The following is a 7,877-nucleotide window of genomic DNA, read 5'->3' on the forward strand; positions in this document are numbered from 1 at the left end:
GCTATTCTCTGGCGCGTGGTGGCAGTTGCTGTTGAAACTTGTGACTCCTGTGCTTGCTGTGCTGGTATTGTTGTGCTTGTTTACGACCTGTGTTATCCCATGTTTGAAGTCTGCTGTGACAAGGTTTGTGTCTTCTACCGTGGCACAAGTACATATACAACTTCTTAGAGATGACGGATGTGATGACTGTGATGTGCTGCGAGACGTGGATTGCGTAGATGCTGTTTAGCTCAGCATTATTTTACAGAAACTTGATGATTTGACCATCGAAAATGCCTTGCAAGTGATGGGTACAATGATGTACTGTTTCTGTGTTTTTCTTTTTCTTTCTTTTATTGATAACATTCTGGTTGCGTAAGGCAGAGGGGCCGTGTAACTCTTTTCCTGCATTTAATCTGGCCGCAGGTTTTTCAGTTGCACACAAAATTTGGACTGGAGCATTGAGGGAAATGCCTCGTCTTCGCTGGAAATTATTGCTGTCATTGTATTTTCTTTCTTATGTTTGATTGATTGGGTTTGACATACTCATATGATAAAACAGGGGGGATATGTTAGGGTTTGCAGAATATCTTCATCGTATGATTATGTTGGAATGTAACCTGTAATAATTTACCTAGCTTGTCCTGTCTTACCAAAAGTAGTAGACCAAAGTGCTAAGATCTTTTCACCTGATTGACTAGCTGCAGAGGAAGCAATCAAGGTTGCTTTGTTTCCACAAAGTCGTAAAAGGCCCCCTGCTATGCTTTGATCAGCAGGGGAGCGGCTTCACCCCATCCTGTGGTCCCACACCCCCACTTTCAACCCCACTGTGTTTCTTCTCAATAAATATGCACCTGATGAGGCCTGACTTCAGACTTCATTCGACCATCGCTGTAAGCACAGCGACGAGTGAACTCTCCGCCTGCAGGTGTCTGAAACGACTAACTTGTCTCCAGTGTGGTTCTTGCAAAATAAGTTAGAGTGAACACTACCCTAACATTCTGACTACAGATAGTTTGTGCGCTGTAGGGTGTTCTGATGTCCAGAGGAGGTACTGGTCCGCGTGAGAGGGTTTTCTCTACACTGTGATCTTGATGCTGCCGTTGTCTTTGTGGTGGATGTTCATGTCCAGGAAAGATATGGTCCGGTTCATTTCCTCTTCGTGTGTGAATTGTATGTTGCCAAATAGTGGGTCTCCCATTGCAAATACTCCTGTCTGTTTGTATATTGTGTTTTTGAATTGGAAATAGGTGGATTTGGAAACGAAATTTAATAATGTGCTGATGTGACTCACTGTCCGGTATGTGCGTTTTTTGAGGGTCTGATCTTCCTTGAGGCGGTTTTGTACAATGTGCAATGTGACGTCAACGGGGGTTTTAGTGAATAGTGAAATGACATCATGGAAAATGAGGATTTCATCTTTCTGTACTGTTATATTGTAGAGTTCTTGTGACAGTTGTTTTGAATTCTTGCAGTGGTGTTCTGTTGTGCCGAGGAGGGGTTTGAGTATTTCTACTACTGCTTTTGATAAATTGTATGTGACAGAGTGGGATGTCTTTTTTATGTATTTTTGGTGTACCATATATCCAGGGGGTGACGTTAGCGGTGGGTATGAGGTGGTCGTAGTCTTCCCCTGTTATTTTCTTGCTATCTAATAAGGGTTTCAATTGTGTTTTAGTGTTCTTTTCTTTTCTTCTGTGGGGTCTTTTTTCAGTATTTGGTATGTATCTTCGTCATTCAACATACGTATGTTCCATTTGTTTTTCGTAGAGTTCAGTGTCCAATATACTAACTGTGGTTATGCTTGTGTCTGCCGGTAGGATGGTGATTGTTGTGTCCCGTTTGAGTGTGTTTATTGTCTTTTCTTCTTGCTTTGTAATGTTGCTGTGTGGAAGTTTGGATGATTTTAGGATATCTGCTACTGTGTTCGGGAGTTCTGCTTTCTATCCCTGGTCTTGTATTTTATGACATGCTATTTCTGTGGCGAGTATGTATTCTTCTTTGGGTATTTTTTTGGGTGTAATGGCGAAATTCAGACCTTTTGTTTCCGTAAGCGTGCGCTTCGATAAATTTCGCAGCCATCTTTCATTAGTTTTGAAGGGTGTTTGTCTGGTTTTAATTTTTCTTTCTATGAGGTTGTTTAATTTTTTGATTTGACGTTGTTTTGTTATGCCGAATTCCTGTTCAAAAATTATGTTCAGGTGTTCTTTTACTTTCTCCTCTATATTCCTCTCCCTCGTGTGATGGTTTTTGAATCTGTCCATTTTCTCTTTTATTTGCACGTCGATTATGTCTATTCTGTTTGCCGTCGTTCTTATTCGTTCTCTGACGAGTCCTTTTCTTGCTTTTTGAATCATTTTTTTCTGCATTTCTGGTCGGGAAGGATTTTTTTATGTTGAGGCTGGCGGGTGTTATTCCTTCGTCTCTGCATCGCAAGTTGAACCTTAGGTGGTTTTTGTGGAGTGCTCGTTGTTATATTAGCTTCTCCAAACGGCCGATCGCTTTGACTCCGTCTTGTCCATAACGTCTTCGAATTATTTCAATGAGATTCGTCATGTCTTCGTAATACTATAAACCGATTATTTTGTTCAGACAATAAAAATATTAGATGTTACCTGCTGACAGTTTTGACTGCTACTCCAGTCTTCTTCAGAGCCGTCATCCAACGGATGCAGTCGAAACTATCAACAGGTAACATCTAAAAATGTTATTGTCTGAACCAAAGAATCTGTTCATAGTATTACGAAGACATGATGATTCTCATACAACATACAGCGTTTAAAAATACAATAAAGGTTCATAAAAGTATTTTATGGATGTTGTAACAATATATTTTCTCTACATGGCGGATTTCCACCTATCGCAGGTGGTCTTGGAACCAATTATCTGCGATAAATGAGGGATTACCGTATACTGTTTAGTACCGTAATTTTCAGACTATAAGTCGCACCGGAGTATAAGTCGCACCAGCCATAAAATGCCCAAAAAAGTGAAAAAAAACATATATAAGTCGCTCCGGAGTATAAGTCGCATTTTGGGGGGCAATTTATTCGACAAAATCCAACACCAAGAACAGTCATGAACGAGCAACAACAGGCTAAACGATAGGTATGCTAACGTGACATAAACACAAACTAAGAGCTGAGAACGGCCCTGACGTAAAATTCAGAGTTATTCAAAAAACTATTACATAAATAACACGTTAATAAAACCATCTGTGTCACTCCAATTCATTAAATCCATCAATCGTCCTTTGTCAACAATGCGTGCGCGCCGCTGACGGCTCTTGCACTTCAAAATATTCCACAGGCCCATATAACGATATATAAATTATATATCAAATAACTATTATATAAGCAATAATGTTATCAAACCATCTGTGCACTCTAAATCATTAAATCCATCGATCAAATTCCTCGTCCTTTGTCAACAACGCCGCGCGTGCGTGCGCCCTGACGTCAGCCTCGTCGTTACTCCACAGATCTACTATATAACTATATTGTAGCGTTAACAAAGTTCAAGGAAAGACGTGGGTTTGGTAAACGGCTCTTTATTTAACAAAACAAACTTACAGGCGTGTGGCGGCGTGGACTTCCAGCCACGGAAATGGAAGAGAGCTCCTTAGACGATAGGTATGCTAACGTGACATAAACACAAACTAAGAGCTGAGAACGGCCCTGACGTAAAATTCAGAGTTATTAAAAAAACTATTACATAAATAACACGTTAATAAAACCATCTGTGTCACTCCAATTCATTAAATCCATCAATCGTCCTTTGTCAACAATGCGTGCGCGCCGCTGACGGCTCTTGCACTTCAAAATATTCCACAGGCCCATATAACGATATATAAATTATATATCAAATAACTATTATATAAGCAATAATGTTATCAAACCATCTGTGCACTCTAAATCATTAAATCCATCGATCAAATTCCTCGTCCTCTGTCAAAAACGCCGCGCGTGCGTGCGCCCTGACGTCAGCCTCGTCGTTATTCCACAGATCTACTATATAACTATATTGTAGCGTTAACAAAGTTCAAGGAAAGACGTGGGTTTGGTAAACGGCTCTTTATTTAACAAAACAAACTTCCAGGCGTGTGGCGGCGTGGACTTCCAGCCACGGAAGTGGAAGAGAGCTCCATAGAATAGGACCGGGCGTGCGTAAAAGCCATGACCGAGCCCCATCCACCGTCCCCGGACAGCCACCCGGCTGAGCGCCGGCCCTCGACTTCCATCCACGGAGCTGAAAGACAGCTCGGTCGAGTAGGACCGGGCGTGCGTAAAAGCATTGTGCGAGCCCCATCCACCGTCCCTGGACAGCCACCCGGCCGAGCGCCGGCCCCCGACTTCAATCCACGGAAGTGAAAGAGAGCTCCGTCGAGTCAATCTTTGTCCTTTATGTAAACAACGCTGCGTCGCGCTGCTGACGTCGCGCTGCTGACGTCGCGCTGCTGACCGCGACGTCGCGCTGCTGACGTCACTTGAAATTCAAATTACAGTAATCCCTTGCTACATTGCGGTTCGTTTATCTCGGTTTCATTTTTATTTTTTTTATTTTTATTTTTTGTTGAACATTTTTGAAAAAAAACATATAAGTCGCTCCTGAGTATAAGTCGCCCCCCCACCCAAACTATGAAAAAAAACGCGACTTATAGTCCGAAAATTACGGTATTTACCGTATTGGCCCGAATATAAGACAGTGTTTTTTGCATTGAAATCAGGGTGACAAAGTGGGGGTTGTTTTACTTTCGGGGTCTAGACATACCCATTCACAACGCTAGATGGGGCCAGATATCTTTAAAGCGAATGCTGAACTTAACTCCCCAGAACAAAGCGAACCCCTGTCACAAAGAATAAAAATAAAAATAGCGATAGCACGAAGAAGAAAAATAAAAAATAGCGGTAAGAAAGAAAAGAGAAGAAAATAATAGAAGAGATAACAGAAAATGGAGAAACAGTTGGAAAGGTTCCTATGTTGATGTTAAAATGTTGGACAGTTACATCACTGCGCCTTAAGTCTCGCGTGAGTTACCTCAGCTTATCGCGATTGTTGGAGCTTGTGCGCAGCGGTAAGTTAAAAGTTGCTGGTATTGACTCAGTGTGTTGCTGTGATCGTGTGCGTTTTTGACACAAAGTGAGTATATATATTTCAGTGTCACTACTGTCTACCCTGTCAGCCATAGACGTCTATTAGACGTCTGGTCTCGTATAGACATAATTTAGACGTCTAAAATTGGTTTCGTATAGACCTAAAATAGACGTTTAAATTAAAAACATTAAATATGATCATATTTCAAAATTTTAAAGTCTGAACCAGCTGTAAGTTGTATAAATAATGTACAGAAGTTGTTTGGATTTGTTTTTAACAAGCATATTGATCCGTGCATGTGAATTGGTTATTTCTGTAACCTGATATAGACATCTGTTTTAAGTAATTTTATAGATGTCTAAATTAGTCTATATATAGACCTAAAATTGATGTCTAAATTAGGTTATTTTATAGATGTCTAAATCACGTCTATATATATATATATATATATATACCTAAAATAGACGTCTAAATTAGGTTATTTTAGGTTATTCTAAAGATGTCTAAATTACGTCTATATATAGACCTAAAATAGACGTCTATATTAGGTCTACCTGTATACCTAATTTAGACGTCTATATTAGGTCTACACATCGCAGGTTACAAAAAAGTTACAAAACCATTCTCTCCGGATGAGCTTTGAGATGATGGCATAGCAAATATGTAATTTCCCTTTTTTACCCATGTAGTGATTTGTGACTCCAGATTTAGCTCAAGGAGTGGCACGTGAAAAAGTAGGTGTTTATCTTCTGATGTCATTAAAATGTGCACCTAACTTTGTTTTGCGCTCAACAGGCCTTGGAACTCTTAGGCAAATCTCTTCAAAAGTTAAAATTGTGTTGGTGTCATGTCATTAACAGCGGTTACTGGGTGAATTGTCAAATCAGACATCTTTTTCCCTTTCCCTCTTTTTCAGATTCCAAGCCTGGAGATAAGAGGAGCATCTGTATTAAAAACCGACCGGACTCCACAAGGTACAGATTGATTTTTGATTTATTCTTGATTGTAGAAGTAATCACAACTCCCTTGCGTTATCTTTGGAAACTGATATTATTGGTGGTTTGAATATACTTAGTATATATGCTTAGCTACTGTTGCGCACATGCAAAAAGTGTACGTTGTCACGACTCGTCCCCGATCATGTCCATAGTTTCTGTCCGTGTGTCTGTGTGCTCGCCCCTCCCCTCCTGTGTGCCCATGATCAGTGTGATCATTCTCACCTGCCTCTTGTTACCTGTCTTGTACTTAAGTCCTGTCTGTGTGTCACTCCCTGTCGGATCATTGATGTTGTTGTGTCAATGTCACTCTGTCGTTTTGTTTCACGTCTCTGTTCAGTTTCTGTTGTTGGTTTTGTTAGTGAGTCATGTCAGTTTACCGAGTCTGTTAGTTTGTGTTTGTCAATAAACCCTGGTCCAAGCTGCACTTGGTTGCCCATTTCCATTCTGATCCGTGACATACGTTGTAATTGCAATCTTCAATATGGAACTTGCATTTATGACATGTCATTGCCTTGACTTTCACACTCTGGAAACCATGGCGGATGTCAAAGTGCAAAATAAAACCCAGGTTTACCCTGTACATTTTCATCATTTGGATAACAACTTGAAGAACAATTTTTTCAGTACTACTTTAAAATAACGTGATTGGATATGTACAACTGCCAAATTAATTTGCACCACATTCAAAGGCACAGACAGAATGCCACCATTTTTTTCAAACAGGGCAAAGTTTATCATTGGAAAATGGTTCATTTGAATCTTGCAGCTAACATTTGCTTCATTCTTCAACAGCTAGGAAGTGAGTGTGAAACGCCCATGACAGGGAAAAGTAAGAGTTTTTTTTGTAGGCATTAGTCATTTAAAAAGAGGTCATAGCTGCAGTCATTTAAGTGAGTACTTTATTTCTATTTCTCTTTATTGTCAGAGTTTCTGAAGGTCATCGTGGAGCCCCTTCTGGCAATCCCTGGGCTGAGGAGTCTCAACTCTCGTTCAGAATGTGACGCGGAGAGTGGACGTGCCCATGACTGATCTGGAGACCTTTGACATGATGTCCAAGGAAAGAAATGACAAACAGGATGCAAGACTGAATGACAGAATGATTAAGCTTAGAATTGGTTAGTCAAAATTTTGGATGTCCCCCCCCTCACTCTTGATAGCTTACAAATGGAACCTGTAGGGTTCTGTTTGGTTTAATTGCTGTACTGTCAAAGTTACTGACTTTTCAGTTACTTTTTTGCTTGATTTACAAGAAAAAAAGTCCTCAATTCAGTTTTGTCTACTCTTAATTCCACTCTTCTGAGACATTGTTCATAATTCCTTGTATACAGATTGCAAAGCAGTCTTGTGTTAGGAGGCCGCTGATATGAAGACCTGCATGTTTCCAAGACCATGGACAGGTATGATTAGTTTGACATCTGTACTGTAGATTAAAAAAAGACAACAGTGAAGGCTTACGATGTGGTGGGTGAGCTCAATGTTGACATTTTTTTCTGTTATAGACTCTACACAAATGACAATGACAACGTTCAAATATGCCTCTACACCAGGGGTCTCAAACTCCAGTCCTCGGGGGCCGCATTCCTACATGTTTTCCAAGTTTCCCTCGTTAAACACACCCAAGGTGGTGCCTGATGTACATCGAGTTCAGCTTTGTAGAAGCTGTTGGCGACACGCACAGAGGCCACGGATGATGAAACAAGGACCGCAATGGCTTTAAAATGAAAACAGGCTCCAGCGCTGAGTAGCAAAGGGGGCTATCAAAAGCCCACAAGAGAGTGATGTTTATATTGTTGTGTTTCGCCGAGC

General features: G+C 40.6%; 1 long non-coding RNA gene across 3 annotated transcripts; it reads left to right on the forward strand.

Moving 5' to 3' along the window:
* The first annotated feature begins 5,740 nt into the window (after window positions 1–5,740).
* On the forward strand, window positions 5,741–7,601 carry LOC119115433. Of its 3 annotated transcripts, XR_005096145.1 has the most exons (6): window positions 5,741–5,807; window positions 5,990–6,047; window positions 6,864–6,900; window positions 6,997–7,186; window positions 7,400–7,468; window positions 7,571–7,601. It is a non-coding gene; the product is annotated as an uncharacterized LOC119115433 (long non-coding RNA). The 3 variants fall into 3 exon arrangements; XR_005096144.1 differs by lacking the exon at window positions 7,571–7,601 and having other exon boundaries at window positions 7,400–7,557; XR_005096143.1 differs by lacking the exon at window positions 7,571–7,601 and having other exon boundaries at window positions 6,997–7,557.
* Window positions 7,602–7,877: the final 276 nt, after the last annotated feature.

The sequence above is a fragment of the Syngnathus acus genome, chromosome 21 (assembly GCF_901709675.1).
Source record: "Syngnathus acus chromosome 21, fSynAcu1.2, whole genome shotgun sequence".
NCBI classification, from domain to species: Eukaryota; Metazoa; Chordata; class Actinopteri; order Syngnathiformes; family Syngnathidae; genus Syngnathus; species Syngnathus acus.